Source organism: Symsagittifera roscoffensis, chromosome 9, assembly GCF_963678635.1.
Source record: "Symsagittifera roscoffensis chromosome 9, txSymRosc1.1, whole genome shotgun sequence".
Taxonomy (NCBI): domain Eukaryota; kingdom Metazoa; phylum Xenacoelomorpha; order Acoela; family Convolutidae; genus Symsagittifera; species Symsagittifera roscoffensis.
Window position 1 is genome coordinate 533,152 of NC_087070.1, and position 18,581 is coordinate 551,732.

Genomic DNA, 18,581 nt, shown 5'->3' on the forward strand with positions numbered 1-18,581 from the left:
CCACTTACAGTTGCTGATTCCGCGACAGGTTAATTTTACTAAACACAAATATGATTATTTGCTCATGGATTCCACAAACTGGTTTCGGATTCCACACATTTTGTTGCAGATTCCGCAAATTTGCCTGTTTTTTGAGCGACATAGTGTTTTAGCTGTTTGTCCGTGAAATCCAAAAACGCAGGGAAGATCAAAAAAATAGCAGTTTTGCGGATTCCGAGACAAATCTGATTTTTGCTTGTTGCGGAATCCGCTTACTATGTTTGCTGATTTGAAATCAGTGAGGGAAAAAGAAAAAATCCGATTGAACTGCATAAAACTCAGCTCTATAGTTCCAAGTCTAATTGAAAATAGTTTTTGATGTCTTGGAAAGCAATTTGCCATAATATTTTTTAGCTGTTTAGAACATGGCTAATTGACTTTTTTCAATTTTTTGATACTTGAAACATTTTCTAAAAAGAATTTGTGTTTCCGGATCAATATGTGTGTCGCTTACAATTCTTTAATTTTTTTTCCACACAAGATGAGAATAGAAGAAAAGCCGATTGGTTTGAACACAAAATCTAGCGAAAAGTTCAAGACTTTCAAAGTGTTTTCAAGTTCTTTGGCGCCAATATGTTCAAACTTCTAGGATAAATCGCTAGCGCCAAAGTTTGTGATATTTCAGTTTTTTTGTTGTTTTATAATGAAAAAAAAACGGAATGTTTGTGTTACGCGGTGTGGCTTTTGTTTGGACCTTGGAATTTTTTGACACTTCAACTAGTTTCGAACGAATTTTGAATATGAATATTTTTCGGGCGGTTTTGGGCTCATTTTTAAAAAAAATACTTCACCTATGATCCTTTTTTTGTGAAGTAATGGGGGTTTAGAGATTGCCAACATAGCTAATTTGGGAAAATTACGGCTTGATAAATTTTGTGCTACTAGCGCGTAAGTGGAGATTTAATTCATTACTTAGAAGCTGTTCCCAACTGAGTTGAGGCATGTTTTCTTATAATTTTTTTTTGGAAAACGACGCTACTCTGTAAATTTCAAAACGCAGTCAGAATATTCAGGGCTTCTCTTTGATACGATCAGTCTTGTTTCTCCTACAACCCGTTTTCGACTTTTTGAAAAACCAGTCTCATTTGAACGTAACTGTTCGGCCATCTGACTAAGTTGACGTAATGAGTTAAAATTTCAAAAAATAACTGCCTTACCTAAAGATTAATTTTTGTGTTAAGTGGATGAGGCGCTGGAATATTTGTGCTCGGTGATGTCTTTTGGTCTTCAAAGCAAATTCGACGTTTTAACTGGCAATTTTTGCCCCAAGTTTTTTATACCATCTAAAAACCAATTGTGTTGAACGAGGATAGCCGGTTGCTGTGCAAGTAGCACAGAATGTTCCGACAAGTCTTCAAAATTTATAACAAAATTATTTTTTCAAATTAAAGTCGTTTTTTCGGAGTTGTGTGATAAAGGTATCTGAGCAAAAAAAAAGTAGAGCATTTTTGTCGGTTATTGTAAAATATGCAAATTGGAAAACAATTTGTGAAGGCAAATAACAAGGAAAACAAAAAAAAGTTAATTTTTTTTTTGTAATTTTTTAATATTCTTTTGATTCCTAAGATGAATTTAACAATTCCAAAAACTCACTTCAATTGATTAAAACTAAATTTTCAAGGCTTAAATTATGCAAAAAAATAGCCAATGTAAGCCTGCCCACTCGCTCGAAATTAGACGAAAAATCAAAAATTTCTTTTTTTTACGACACTGGGGAAAATTTTAATGTCGTTTGAATCACGGCTGAAAGCACTTCAATTTCTTGTTTTAGGACACTGGGGAAAATTTTAATGTCGTTTGAATCACGGCTGAAAGCACTTCAATTTGACATATCATTCAACCCAGTCCGATGATTATATGTGGTAGCTGATTTTGCGTGGAAAAAAAAGAAAATTGTAAAAAACTAAAACACACCCGAATACAAAGTTCTCCCCAATTTTCAATATTCAGAACAAAACTGTTTTACCTGTGATCATCTTTGAAGCTTTGGGATTTGAAAACTTGCAATTTGGCCAGTCTAGGACATAAGAAAGCGCGAGATATTTTGTTCTAATAACGCGTGAGCGTATTTAATCTCCTCATAAATTTTACCAAGTTGAATTCAGACTAGATATTGGGTGTTGATATTACTTTACCAGACGCAAAAAAATCATTTCAAATATGGCATAGTGTCTTGGGGAAAATTTTTTCGTTTTTTTTCGAAATTTTTTCAATTGATGTTTTCAAAGACGTTCGTTGAATGGCAGTCGGACAGTTTTGGGTTACATTTTGATATGAGCAGCCTTGTTAGGTTCTTAAAATTCCACTCAATTGTTGAAAATCCAATTTAGCTAATCTGCTACAAGTAACACGCAAAATGTTTTGTGCAAATAGCGCATAAGCCGCGATTTTTTCTGCCTCAGAAACTGCTCCAAAATAGTTATTGAATTGAGTCATTTCATTCAACTTGATTAGTTTTCTTAACACCTTGCTAGACGACAAACTCATCATTTAATATTTTACATAGTGCGTGTAAGTGTGTGTTTGTGTTGTGTGTTGCGTGGGGATTTTTTCTTTTTTTTTCGAAAGTTTCACCAATTTCTAAAACTCAAAAACTATATGACGTTAAAGGTTAGTAGAAAAATTCAAGGCCTCGTCTTGATACCAACAGCTTCATTCATTCATGTTTTTTTTGCGTTTCAGATGGCTGTTGTTCATTCCAAGTCGACCAGTATTTAGTCCACGGTCAGAAAAACGGTCTATCGCCAGAAGAATACTTTGATATTTTGGATTTGGACCTATATGACACCAGCAAAAAGTTGGTTTATATCAAGGTTGGTGTGTATGTTCCTTCTTTGGGACTATTTTGCATACAATTTTTGTCAAACATCGCTAAGATTTTGTTCTAAGGGAGCTTTTTGCTCCGATAATCTCAAAAATTGAGTTGAATCTCAAAAAACGGACATTGCTGGGAACGCGTCGCATAAATTTTGGCAAATGAAGTTCTGATGGCTTTTTTGGCTGAGCTAGAAAGTTTATTTGACCAAACTAAAAAGATTAAAAAAAAAGAAAAAATCGAAAAAAAGTTAAGCCACCATGCGACAAGCTAAATCTCAGCGTAATTCAAGATTAACGACAATTTTTTTTTCAGAAAAAATGAAAAAAGTTTTGAGTAATGAAAAAATGTTGGGCACAGAATATATTGATTTTAGGCCAGATGGAACGATCATCTATGTATGTGTGTGGTGACCCAAATTGGCTTTGGAAGTGGCAAACTTCGCATAGTTGGAGGACCCGGGAAACGATTCCCTTTCATGATTCCACCACTTGGTTTTAACGATACTAATCAAGTATCAGTTTTCGAAGGACCAACAATTGTGGAAACCTTAACTCTGGAATGGTTCATTGTTTACGTGCTGTGCAAAGAGAAACCAAAACTCTGCCCATTTGTTTATGAGGAAACTGCATCTGCAGCTGGCACTAGAGACGACTAGTTGATACACTGTTTTCAAACAATAATCATCACAATGAACTATAAAATGTTTCCAAAAGATATCTAGTTACAGAACTATTTTTAAATTATTACAATTACACGTCAGAATCGTATGAGAACACACCAATAAGTCAGCACGGCTCGTTTTCAAGCGTCCCGAGTCGAGATTTTTCAACTATTTTGAAGCAAGATTTAGCGGTTTGAGCGGTTTTTTTAGACAACTACGCTCAAAATCTTGCTTCAAAATGAGACGTCTCATAAAGCGGAGAACGAAAAAAAGGGGTTAGCATCTGAGATTCAATGGAACGTTCTACTGGTAAACATCTCTTAAATGTAACGCTCTTTGTGAACTTCTCTCACGCTCATCTTTATTAGAAAGTTTTTTTTTACTCGGGTAGTCTTATCTACCCATAACCTAAAGGGCAACAGAAACAATTTCTAATTCAAACAAACCTAAAATCATGCCTAAAAAAATGGTAGTTCCTAGTATGTAGTTATTCAAAAATTTGTGATTAAAACTTCATATGAGTTAGAGAAGCTCCTTTAAAAGTACTAACCAAAGTGTATTTAAATTACAAAACATTACTACCTTTTTTGTAATTTACATTTGATTGATACTCCGTTTCATTTATTTCTATTTGTGGTAGCTTTTGATTTGATTTTCTCGTGTTTGTTCAGTTATGGCTTAACTCAATGATTCAACTCTGAATTCTTGTCCAATAAAACTCCCGGCCATTTTCAAATTTATGTACGCAATAAGTTTTCTTACGATAGTTATTTTAGTTCATACACTAATTCATAGATTGAATTCAATCTAAGTTCATAGAAAGTTAATCCAGTTAGCCTTCTGATTTTTCTATTTAGTTCTAAGACTCTGGTTATGTCAGTGTTTGCTTAAACTAAAAGTCCATGTTGGATGCTTGATTGCACATAACTTTTATAAGCAAGTTTTAACTGCTGTCCAGTTAAAAACGTTTTCAATTTAAAAAGCAATCCACAGAACTGCATTTTTAAACCTGATTATAATGCTGATGAAAGTTAATGCTGCTGTCGGCATGATTTCCAAGATAATTAAACATTCCACTTTTCTATTTAGGTGTCATTTAAAAAATATTTGATAGGCCTTTCTTTAATTTTTGGCTCCGACAATGGCCCATAGCCTTGGTTTTTCTGTGATGTAGTCTCTATTTGTTCTGATTCAACCAATGATTCTTTTTTCTGGTAAATCCGATTGATGTGTGGGAGCAAAATTGTCTTCTATGTTTGTTAACTTCAGAGCAGTGATATCTGCATACAAAAGTACCCCTGTCTTATCGTGACTATTTATAGATCGCTTATGTTTAGAAAGAATAATATTGGACTTTGAAGGGATCCTTGAGGTATTCCAATAGATACTTAATAGTAATAATCTCAAATTAGTTTGTTTTCATTTACTTCTAGTTTCAAGTTAAGATTCCAAAAACTTTAGGCCTTCCTAATTGCTTATGTTCTAATTTCAAATTCAAGTTAGTGTATTGATGCTCTTTTTTGATCTGAAACCAAATTGAGTGTTTCAGATCATACTGAATTTGACTACAAATGATTGAGTTTGTCTGAAAAGGCTCAAAAAAATTTTACCAAAGCTGGCAGAAGACATTTTTAATATTTTTGTTGCAAGAAGTTTTGATACCATAGCAATCAAACCTACATTCATTTATTAATTTTCGATGAACTCATTGATTTTAATTAAATCATTTTTTGTATTTCAGAAACAACGATTGTTGCTGACGGGTTACTTTATTTTCTATGCAAATTGGTTTGCTTTGTGCAAGTGTAGCGTCAAAAAATGCGGATTATTGGTTATAACGCCCAGCGTCCTCCTCAGAGAGAGTTAGGTACTCGGAAAATTTCGCTTTTCATTTCATTTCATTGGGTGCGAATTCCAATAATTAGCAGAAAAAGTCAAGCAAAGTTCTGCTATAATCTGTCACTCTTGATGGAAGGCAACCCGTTTTGTTTTCTAGCATGCTATTTCCAATCATATATCCTCAATTTTGCCAAACTCAATAGGATGCTTACAATAAAATCACCACAAACTATGTCTTCAACTTCAGTTTCTAGCAATAAGCCATCCCAACAGTTTTGAAGACTTTCGAAGGTATCGTTGTGTACCTAAGTTCGTGGAAGTTGTATAAGTAGGATACTAGATTTTTCTGGGTCATTGATTTTTAATGAGCACTGACATGAATTGATTATTGTCTTTTTACCTTTAGTAACTTTCATAAAATCCGGTTGCTGACATAGATGCCAATATCTCCTCCTCGTTTAGTTCTAGCCAGTTTAGAGAAATTCGTATGACTTTTTTTTGCCAGGTTTCAGTGATAGGTTAACGTTGGGCCATTTGCTATTTTCCTCTTTTTTTCAAGTTTTTCCAGCCACTTGATAAACAACAAAGTGGCCGTTTGTTGTCATGTTGCCTAGTCCTTTCTGTAAATTTGCACAGATAACTTTTAGCTCAGAAAAAAAAATTTAAAATCTTTTTTTTTTAAATATAAAAACATGATGAAAAAACGAGATGAAAAAAAAAAATTAAAAAAAAATAAAATGACGAATTACTTTATTTTCTATGCAAACTGGTTTGCTTTGTGAAGGTGTTGCGTCAATAATTGCAGATTAAGCGTTATTACGCCCAGTGTTTTCCTCAGAGAGAGTAAGTGACTTGGAAATTTTCGCTTTTCAATAAATTTCATTAAACTTTTTGAAAAAAAACTTGCGTTCTGGAATTAGACTAAATCCTAATTTTTAAGAATGTTTTTGCTTTCCTTATGAACGAATAGACTATCTTGACAATTTTGGCTTGGGAGCTATATCTTGTTTGAGCATTCGTGAACCTAACTTTCGAAAATGGATTTGTAATTGTTTTTTTTTGGTGCAGTAATTTTCCTTTCTATTTCAACCCATGATTTTTTTTGCTCTTCCTTTAATCGATTCGGAAATACTGATCTATTGGAATCACAAAGATCCGTTTTAAATCTTCGAAAAATTGTGAATACTTTTGCTGATCCTCAGGATCCCATAACTGCTTGCATTCAACAATCTCATGCTGCAAATCTAAACTTAACTTTTTGAATTGTTTCCTCTTTTTTCTATCCTATCCAGTTTTTAGAAAAATTTTAGTGAGAACGTTATATTAGTGAGATTTTTGAAAGAAAAATCGAAACCATACACCTTTGATCATACACTTTTGGTGCGAATTTCAATAATTAGAGGAATAACCAATCAAAGTGCTGCTATAATCTGTCAATCTTGATGGAAGGCAAACCGTTTTGTTTTCTAGCATGTCAGGTCCTATCAAATAAACTCAATTTTGCCAAACTCAAAAGGATGCTTACAATTAAATCACCACAAACTAAGTCTTCAGTTTCAGTTCCTAGTATTAAACCATCCCAACAGTTTTGAAGACTTTCGAAGGTATCGTTGTGTACGGAAATTGGTGGAAGTTGTATACAAGATACTAGATTTTTCCGGGTTTTTTGATTTTTGTTGAGCAATGACTTGAATTGATTATTGTCTTTTTCTCTTTAAAATTTTTTGTAAAGTCCCGTTAATGACATAGATGCCAATATATCCTCAACGTTTAGTTCTAACGTGTTGAGAGAAACTCGTATGCTCATTTTTGAAAAACTTTCTGTCAGACTTTTTTTGCCAGGTTTCAGTGATAGGTCAACGTTTGGCCATTTGGTATTTTCCTCTTTTTTTTTCAAGTTTTTCCAGCCACTTGATAAACAACAAAGTGGCCGTTTGTTCTCATGTTGCCTAGTCTTTTCTGTGAATTTGCACAGATAGTTTTTGGCTCAGAAAAAAAATTTTAAAACTTTTTTTTATAATATAAAAACATGATGAAAAAACAAGATGAAAAAAAATTTAAAAAATAAAAATAAAATGACAAATTACTTTATTTTCTATGCAAATTGGTTAGCCTTGTGAAGGTGTTGCGTCAATAATTGCAGAGTAAGCGTTATTACGCCCAGTGTTTTCCTCAGAGAGAGTTAGTGACTTGGAAATTTTCGCTTTTCAATAAATTTCATTAAACTTTTTGAAAAAAAACTTGCGTTCTGGAATTAGACTAAATCCTAATTTTTAAGAATGTTTTTGCTTTCCTTATGAACGAATAGACTATCTTGACAGTTTTGGCTTGGAAGCTATATCTTGTGTGAGCATTCGTGAACCTAACTTTCGAAAATGGATTTGTAATTGTTTTTTTTTGGTGCAGTAATTTTCCTTTCTATGTCAACCCATGATTTTTTTTGCTCTTCCAGTAATCGATTCGGAAATACTGATCTATTGGAATCAAAAAGATCCGTTTTAAATCTTCGAAAAATTGTGAATACTTTTGCTGATCCTCAGGATCCCATAACAGCTTGCATTCAACAATCTCATGCTGCAAATCTAAACTTAACTTTTTGAATTGTTTCCTCTTTTTTCTATCCTATCCAGTTTTTAGAAAAATTTTAGTGAGAATATTATCTTAGTGAGATTTTTGAAAGGAAAATCGATAACAATTTGATCATACACTTTTGGTGCGAATTTCAATAATTAGAAGAATAAGTCAATCAAAGTGCTGCTATAATCTGTCACTCTTGATGGAAGGCAACCCGTTTTGTTTTCTAGCATGCCATTTCCTATCAATTTTCCTCAATTTTTGCCAAACTCAATAGAAGCCTTACAATAAATTCACCATAAACTAAGTCTTCAACCTCAGTTTTTAACAAAAAAAGCCATCCCAACGGTTTTGAAGACTTTCGAAGGTATCGATGGGTACCGAAGTTGGTGCAAGTTGTATACAAGATACTAGATTTTTCTGAATAATTCGATTTTTGTTGAGCACTGATATGAATTGATTATTGTCTTTTTCCCTTTAAAAACTTTCGTAAAATCTTGTCAACGATAAAGATGCAAATATTTCCTCCTTGTTTAATTCTAGAGTGTTAAGAGAAGTTCGATTTTGAAAAACTTTCTGTCGGACCTTTTTTCGCCAGGTTTCAGTGGTAGGTCAAGATTGGGCCATTTGCTCTATTTCTCTTCTTTTTTCAAGTTTTACAGCCAGCATCTAATTTTTTGTAAAAACTTTGAAACTTTTTAAAATTATTTCTTGCTGACGGATTACTTTATTTTCTATGCAAATTGGTTTGCTTTGGGAAATTGTAGCGTCAATAATTGCGGATTAATCGTTATAACGCCTAGTGTTTTCCTCAGACAGAGTTAGTGACTTCGAAATTTTCGCTTTCCAATAAATTTCATTAAATTAAAAAAAAAATGTGCGTTCTGGAATTAGACTAAATCCTAATTTTCAAGAATGTTTTTGCTTTTCTTATAAACGAATAATTTATCTTGACAGTTTTGGCTTGGGAGCTATATCTTTTTTGTGCATCCTTGAATCTAACTTTCAAAAATTGTTGCGCAATTGTTTTTTTTGGTGCTGTAATTTTCATTTCAATGTCAACCCATGATGTTTTTTTGCTCTTCCAGTAATCGATTCGGAAATACTGATCTCTTGGAGTCAAAAAGATCAGTTTTCAATCTTCTAAAAATCGTTAAGACCTTTGCTGATCCTCAGGATCCCATAACTGCGTGCATTCAACAATCTCATGCTGCAAATATAAACTTAACTTTTGACTTTTTTCCTCTTTTTTCTATCCTATCCAGTTTTTAGAAGCCTTTTAGTGGGAGTATTAACTTGAGATTTTTAAAAAAAAAATCAATACCAAACTGATCAGACACTTTTTGGTGCGAATTCCATCAATTAGAAGAATAAGTCAATCAAAGTGCTGCTATAATCTGTCACTCTTGATGGAAGGCAACCCGTTTTATTTTCTAGGATGCCATGTCTTATCAAATATACTCAATTTTGCCAAACTCAATAGTATGCTTACAATTAAATCACCACAAACTATGTCTTCAGTTTCAGTTCCTAGCAATTAGTCATCCCAACAGTTTGAAGACCTTCGAAGGTATCGTTGTGTACCGAAGTTGGTGGAAGTTGCATACAGGATGCTAGATTTTTCTGGGTTATATGATTTTTAATGAGCACTGAAATGAATCGATTATTGTCTTTTTACCTATAGTAACTTTCATAAAATCCGGTTGATGACATAGATGCTAATATCTTCTCCTCGTTTAGTTCTAGCCAGTTTAGAGAAAATTGTATGCTCGATTTTGAAAGAAACATTTTCTGTCAGACTTTTTTTGCCAGGTTTCAGTGATAGGTCAAGATTGGGCCATTTGCTCTATTTATCTTCTTTTTTCAAGTTTCTCAGCCAGTATCTAATTTTTGTAAAAAGTTGATTAGTTTTTGAATTCTGTTTCCTGCTGAGGAATTACTTTATTTTCTATGCAAATTGATCTGCTTTGTGCAAGTGTAGCGTCAATAATTGAGGTTTAATCATTATAACGCCCAGTGTCCTCCTCAGTCAGAGTTAGTGACTTGCAAAATTTCGCTTTTTATTTCATTGCTTTAAATTTTTTGAAAAAAAGTTCGCGTTCTGGAATTAGATTAAACCCTATTTTCTAAGAATTTTGTTGCTTTTTTATGAACGAATATATTTTCTTGACAGTTTTGCCTTGGGAACTATATTTTTTCCGTGCATCCGTGAATCTAATATCAAAAAATGATGAGTAATTGTTTTTTTTTGCTGTAATTTTCATTTCAATGTCAACCCATGATGTTTTGTTGCTCTTCGAGTAATCGATTTGGAAAAATTGATCTATTGGAATCAAAAAGTTCCGTTTTGAATCTTCTAAAAATCTTGAAGACCTTTGCTGATCCTCAGGATCCCATAACTGCGTGCATTCAACAATCTCATGCTGCAAATATAAACTTAACTTTTGACTTGTTTCCTCTTTTTTCTATCCTATCCAGTTTTTAGAAGTCTTTTAGTGAGAATATTATCTTGAGATTTTTGAAAGAAAAATCGATACCTAATTGATCAGATACTTTTGGTGCGAATTTCAATTATTAGTGCTGGAATTAGACTAAACCCTATTTTCTAAAAAAAATTTGCCTTTTTTATGGACGAATAGATTTTCTTGACGGTTTTGCCTTGGGAACTATATCTTTTCCGTTCATCCGTGAATCTAACTTTCAAAAATTGATGTGTAATTGTTTTTTTTTGATGCTGTAATTTTCATTTGTTTCCTCTATATCTATGTCTTTGTTAACAAATTAACCTGTGTAACATTTTATTGTCATGTGGTTTTTTCCTCCACTGAAAATAATTATGTTTCTGGAGCCTTTTTCTCCTTTCTTTTTTAAAAAAATTTCAGCGAAAGTAGCAGCAGTGATTTGTTAGAAATCACCATGGGCAATGCGGAACTCGCACAAACTAGAGGTGTTTTCATCTGTCTTTTTTAATATTAGTTTGTTTTGCATTCATACGAATACTGCAAAATTTACTTGTGTGACACGTATAAAACTCTTTCATTCCATTTTCTTGCATTTTCCGCCCAACCCTTGCCTCCTTCTTTGATTTTGTTTCATCTATTTTCTATTTTCCCAATATTTTTCCAATTTTAGTACAGAACGTCGTTTTCAAGTATGAGTCGATTAAATTGCTTCGCATATTTCTTCTTTCGACTGTTTTCGTACGTGAGGTTTGGAACTTGTTCATTCCGTATCCAGTTCTTCACATCTTCGATATCAGGATCCTTTTCTTGTTCATTTTTCGGATTGAGAACTTCGTGACTCAAATTCAGGTCATGAAAAATGTCAGCAGGATCAGGATAGCCAACTGCGGCAATTAGTGGTCCTGATAGTCGGACGAAGTTTTGTGGTTGGATGATATTGCTATTTTCTTGCGTGCTGAGCTCTCGCATAACGTTTTCATAGAGTCCTAATTCAATCAATTGTGTTCTTAGATTATCGTCAATTGTCTTCTTTTCGGGGAAAAAGTCCTCCATTGATTGGATCAGGTTGAGGGATGCATCAGGTACTTAATTGAGAGATGCATCAGATTCAAATCGACACGACAGCTAAAGTACCTGATGCATCTCTCAACCTGATCCAATCAATGGAGGACTTTTTCCCCGAAAAGAAGACAATTGACGATAATCTAAGAACACAATTGATTGAATTAGGACTCTATGAAAACGTTATGCGAGAGCTCCGCACGCAAGAAAATAGCAATATCATCCAACCACAAAACTTCGTCAGACTATCAGGACCACTAATTGCCGCAGTTGGCTATCCTGATCCTGCTGACATTTTTCATGACCTGAATTTGAGTCACGAAGTTCTCAATCCGAAAAATGAACAAGAAAAACTTTCTGTCGGACCCCTTTTTTTGCCAGGTTTCAGTGGTAGGTCAAGATTGGGCCATTTGCTCTATTTCTCTTCTTTTTTCAAGTTTTACAGCCAGCATCTAATTTTTTGTAGAAACTTTGAAACGTTTTAAAATAATTTCCTGCTGACGGATTACTTAATTGGTTTGCTTTGTGAAAGTGTAGCGTCAATTATTGCGTTTTAATCGTTATAACGTCCAGTTTCCTCCTCAGTCAGAGCTGATGACTTGAAAAGTTTCGCTTTTTGTTTCATTTCCTTACGTTTTTTGAAAAAGTTCGCGTGCTGAAATTAGACTAAACCCTATTTTCTAAAAAAAATTTTGCTTTTTTTATGGACGAATAGATTTTCTTGACGGTTTTGCCTTGGGAACTATATCTTTTCCGTTCATCCGTGAACCTAACTTTCAAAAATTGATGTGTAATTGTTTTTTTTTTGATGCTGTAATTTTCATTTGTTTCCTCTATATCTATGTCTTTGTTAACAAATTAACCTGTGTAACATTTTATTGTCATGTGGTTTTTTCCTCCACTGAAAATAATTATGTTTCTGGAGCCTTTTTCTCCTTTCTTTTTTAAAAAAATTTCAGCGAAAGTAGCAGCAGTGATTTGTTAGAAATCACCATGGGCAATGCGGAACTCGCACAAACTAGAGGTGGTTTCATCTGTCTTTTTTAATATTAGTTTGTTTTGCATTCATACGAATACTGCAAAATTTACTTGTGTGACACGTATAAAACTCTTTCATTCCATTTTCTTGCATTTTCCGCCCAACCCTTGCCTCCTTCTTTGATTTTGTTTTATCTATTTTCTATTTTCCCAATATTTTTCCAATTTTAGTATCTTTAATTGAAAATCCTACAGCAGTGCAGAAATCACGCAAGCACTGAAGACTAAAAAAAGCAATTTCTATAGCTTTTAACGCGAATTTACAAATTTTTACATATTGATGCACACGAAGCAGCGCGGAAGTCGCATTAATGAATTTTGGTTTTTTTGAAAAGACTACATAGATTGTTTTTTTTATTAAATAATTCAGCAGCAGCGCGGAAATCACACTTATTGACCAATGGTTTAATGAGAAAATTGTTTTTTTTTGGTTGCTCAAAAGTCCTGCATGAGAAACAACTGAGAAAAAACTCAAAAAACTTATAGAAAAATAAAAGATGCAAAAAAAAGCAAAAAAACGGATGTTGTCTCCGTTTACCTTAATCATTTTGATCTAACTAGAGTAATAACAGAAAGTTACTTCGTTTATTTTGAAACAAACAACACTACCGACTTTGGGTCTGAATATCATTTCAAAAGCTCAATTTTTCATATCAAGTCATTCTCTTTTTTTCTGTCACAGTTTAACAGGCGACACACTTTTCCTTTCAATGTCCAATCAATAGGACGGTTTTTTGTTTTCACTGAAATCTCCTGCCTTGCTGTCATGACGATAGTCGGTGTATACAAGTTTTTTTGGTCTAACAGCATCAAACGTGTAAATTCAACAACCGCATCAAGTCGCATAAACTTTATTTCCCGTTGTTTTTTAACATGTTCAAGCACTAATACAATGCAACCTATGCGTGTTTATTATGCTAGTCGATGGTAGTAATCTGTAATTCAATTTGTGCCCTCCCTATTGGCAAGTATTTTTTATCGTTTGACTACACTGAATAGAGGCAAAAACAGCAGAGTAATATCGAGATTTTAATCAAAATTTTTAATATTTTATTTTATATTTGACCAAAAAAAATTGACTCAATCGAGATTAAACAATTTTTTGAATCAAAAAAGTTGTGACTTCAAAGTGATTCGTTAAACGAAGAAAAGTCAAACTAAAACTATTTCACTGATATCAGCTCGATAAATAATGGATTAAATCAGATTGACTAAGAAAGTCAAGTTTTTTGACCAGTTTTCAAATTTTTTCATTGTGAGTCTTACATCTTTTTTCCCATTTATTTGATTGGATAAGCTTTGAGGTAACATCACTCGATCGGCAATTTTGAGCGGAAGAAAAAGCAGATAAGCAACAAAGTGGTCGTTTCTTTTCATGTTGCCTAGTCCTTTCTGTATATTTGCACAGATAGTTTTTGGCTCAGAAAAAAATTTTAAAAACTTTTTTTTAATATAAAAATATGATGAAAAAACAAGATGAAAAAAATAAAAACAAAATGACGAATTACTTTATTTTCTATGCAGACTGGTTTCCTTTGTGAAGGTGTTGCGTCAATAATTGCAGATTAATCGTTATAACGCCCAGTGTTTTCCTCAGTCAGAGTTAGTGACTGGGAAATTTTCGCTTTTCAATAAATTTCATTAAACTTTTCGAAAAAAAAAATGCGTTCTGGAATTAGACAAAATTCTAATTTTTAAGTTGTTTTTGCTTTTCTTATGAACGAATAGACTATCTTGACAGTTTTGGCTTGGGAGCTATATCTTTTTTGAGCATCCGTGAACCTAACTTTCGAAAAAGGATGTGTAATTGTTTTTTTTTGGTGCAGTAATTTTCCTTTCTATGTCAACCCATGATTTTTTTTGCTCTTCCAGTAATCGATTTGGAAATACTGATTTATTGGAATCAAAAAGATTCGTTTTAAATCTTCGAAAAATTGTGAAGACCTTTGCTGATCCTCAGGATCCCATAACTGCGTGCATTCAACAATCACATGCTGCAATATAAACTTAACATTTGACTTGTTTCCTCTTTTTTCTATCCTATCCAGTTTTTAGAAGCCTTTTAGTGGGAGTATTAACTTGAGATTTTCGAAAAAAAAATCGATACCAAACTGATCAGACACTTTTTGGTGCCAACTGCAATAATTAGAAGAAAAAGTCAATCAAAATGCTGCTATAATCTGTCACTCTTGATGGAAGGCAAACCGTTTTGTTTTCTAGCATGCCAAGTCCTATCTAATATACTCAATTTTGCCAAACTCAAAAGGATGCTTACAATTAAATCACCACAAACTAAGTCTTCAGTTTCAGTTCCTAGCAATAAGCCATCCGAACAGTTTTGAAGACTTTCGAAGGTATCGTTGTGTACGGAAATGGGTGGAAGTTGTTTACAGGATACTAGATTTTTCCGGGTTATTTGATTTTTAATGAGCACTGACATGAATTGACTTTTGCCTTTTTCCCTTTAGTAATTTTTGTAAAGTCCCGTTGATGACATAGATGCCAATATCTCCTCCTCGTTTAGTCCTAGCGAGTTTAGAGAAGTTCGTATGCTCGATTTTGAAAAACTTTCTGTCGGACCCCTTTTTTTGCCAGGTTTCAGTGGTAGGTCAAGATTGGGCCATTTGCTCTATTTCTCTTCTTTTTTCAAGTTTTACAGCCAGCATCTAATTTTTTGTAGAAACTTTGAAACGTTTTAAAATAATTTCCTGCTGACGGATTACTTAATTGGTTTGCTTTGTGAAAGTGTAGCGTCAATTATTGCGTTTTAATCGTTATAACGTCCAGTGTCCTCCTCAGTCAGAGCTGATGACTTGAAAAGTTTCGCTTTTTGTTTCATTTCCTTACGTTTTTTGAAAAAAGTTCGCGTGCTGAAATTAGACTAAACCCTATTTTCTAAAAAAAATTTTGCTTTTTTTATGGACGAATAGATTTTCTTGACGGTTTTGCCTTGGGAACTATATCTTTTCCGTTCATCCGTGAACCTAACTTTCAAAAATTGATGTGTAATTGTTTTTTTTTGATGCTGTAATTTTCATTTGTTTCCTCTATATCTATGTCTTTGTTAACAAATTAACCTGTGTAACATTTTATTGTCATGTGGTTTTTTCCTCCACTGAAAATAATTATGTTTCTGGAGCCTTTTTCTCCTTTCTTTTTTAAAAAAATTTCAGCGAAAGTAGCAGCAGTGATTTGTTAGAAATCACCATGGGCAATGCGGAACTCGCACAAACTAGAGGTGGTTTCATCTCTCTTTTTTAATATTAGTTTGTTTTGCATTCATACGAATACTGCAAAATTTACTTGTGTGACACGTATAAAACTCTTTCATTCCATTTTCTTGCATTTTCCGCCCAACCCTTGCCTCCTTCTTTGATTTTGTTTCATCTATTTTCTATTTTCCCAATATTTTTCCAATTTTAGTATCTTTAATTGAAAATCCTACAGCAGTGCAGAAATCACGCAAGCACTGAAGACTAAAAAAAGCAATTTCTATAGCCTTTAACGCGAATTTACAAATTTTTACATATTGATGCACACGAAGCAGCGCGGAAGTCGCATTAATGAATTTTGGTTTTTTTGAAAAGACTACATAGATTGTTTTTTTATTAAATAATTCAGCAGCAGCGCGGAAATCACACTTATTGACCAATGGTTTAATGAGAAAATTGTTTTTTTTTGGTTGCTCAAAAGTCCTGCATGAGAAACAACTGAGAAAAAACTCAAAAAATTTATAGAAAAATAAAAGATGCAAAAAAAAGCAAAAAAACGGATGTTGTCTCCGTTTACCTTAATCATTTTGATCTAACTAGAGTAATAACAGAAAGTTACTTCGTTTATTTTGAAACAAACAAAACTACCGACTTTGGTTCCGAATATCGTTTCAAAAGCTTAATTTTTCAAATCAAGTCATTCTGTATTTTTCTGTCACAGTTTAACAGGCGACACACTTTTCCGTTCAATGTCCAGTCAATAGGACGGTTTTTTGTTTTCAGGGGAATCCCCTGCCTTGCTGTCATGACGACAGTCGATGTACTCACGTTTTTTTGGTCTAACAAGCATTAAACGTGTAAATTCATCAACCGCATCAAGTTGCTAATTTTTGTTTCCCGTTGTTTTTCAACATCGTCAAGCACTAATACAATGCAATCTATGCGTGTTTATAATCCTAGTCGATGGTAGTAATCTGTAATCGAGTTTGTGTCCTCCCTATTGGCAAGTATTTTTTTATCATTTGACTACACTGAAAATTAGCAAAAATAGCTGAGCGTATTATCGAGATTTTGATCAAAAAGTTTTAACTTTTTATTTTATATTTGACCGAAGAAAATTAACAAAAATTAAGATGAATCACAAAAAATATTGCATCATAGTGATTCGTTGAACGAAGAAAAGTCAAACTAAATCTATTTTACTGATATCAGCTCGATGAATAATGGATTAAACCAGATTGATTAAAAAAGTCAAAAATGTTTTGGCCAGTTTTTAAATTTTTTCATCATGAATTTTACATCCTTTTTCCCATTTCTTTGAAATTTTCATTGCAGCTCGTCCAGAATTGGTTGAGCTTTAAGGTAGCATCACTCAGTCGGCAAATTTGAGCGGAAGAAAAGGCAGATAAACAACAAAGTGGCCGTTTGCTGTCATTTTGCCTAGTCGTTCCTGTATATTTGCACAAATAGTTTTTGGCTCAGAAAAAAATATTTAAAAAAATTTTAAAAAAAAATAAAAATAAAAAAAATTAAATCCTGAAAAAAGTTTTATTATGACTTATTGTGAAACTTAAGGGGCTGTCAAAAAAGGACAAAAACATGAAACACTGCCGTTCAAGGTTTTCTGAAAAAAAAACAATTCATTTAAAAAAATATTGAAATGATGTAATTTTATTTCTATTGTTTTCAAATTTCCCCCAATATGAAAAGCAATTATTAAACTCGAAAGTCGGAACAATCGGAGAAAGCTTTAGTTTTCCTCATTTCTATGAAAATGACATGATGTTTGTGCTCGGGCAGTTTTTTTTCTCTCCAGACCAATTTTGACATATTAAGTAGCCATTTTTGAACAAAATTTGGCGCATCATGTAAAAGTCAGTCGTTTCGAGCTCAAATTTTTGAAATTTTTGTATCTCTGATAGTTTTTTTGAAAAGTAAAGGTTTGAGAAGTGCCAAATTTGCGAAATTAGGACTAGTAACGAGCAATATGATTCGTGCTATTAGTGCATAAGCAGCGACTTAACCTGGCTCAGAAATAGTTTTTACCGAGGCAAAAATATTTGGTGTAATAAATACGTTACTAGACGCTCAGAACGTCTTTTTATACTTGCTACAGTGTGGATGCAGCAATCAAAAAAACAATATCAATTTTTTTAATGGTTTTTTGAAAACTTTATGAACTTTTTCCAGTTATTGTTTTTAATTTTTGAATTTGGTGTCAATCCTTGTGAAGCCATAAATGCATATAAGTGTTTTAAAATGAGTCGCATATAGGAAAATAACTTCTCTTATTAGGGAGACGTCATGAAGGCTCCGATTCTCTTTCAACCTCTACGGAGTTTTGTTCGATTTTCAAAAAAGCTACCAAATTTTCCAAAAAAAAAATATTTTTATTTTTTGATCAATTTTTAAAAACCGTCCCCCACATGCTTTTTGACTTACAAAGTGATACATTTAGCACATAGTTTTGTATTTGTTAGAATAACTAGCATGCCTCAACTCATTTGGGCCTAATTAAATTGCTGCTCACACGTTGATAGCACGCAGCATGTTGCACAATGGTTGCCCTAAGTTGGTCGAGTTGGTTTTATCCAAACTTCAAAATTCCGAGCAAAAGAAACTCATGTAAATTATTCGTGCCAAATTTGATTTAAAACATAAATACTTTGATCTATGATCTATGTTATTCCCGTCAAAAAGGTTTAATTAAAAAGTCGAAATTGTCTGGAAAAAAAACACCCCGAGCACATATTTCTTCACTTTATTCGAAATGAAGTTATAGGTTGCTTCATTTTCCCCACTTTCGATGGAAGTAACGGTTTATTTGCGGGTAGTTTTTTTCTCCAGACCAATTTCGGATTTTAACTACTCATTTT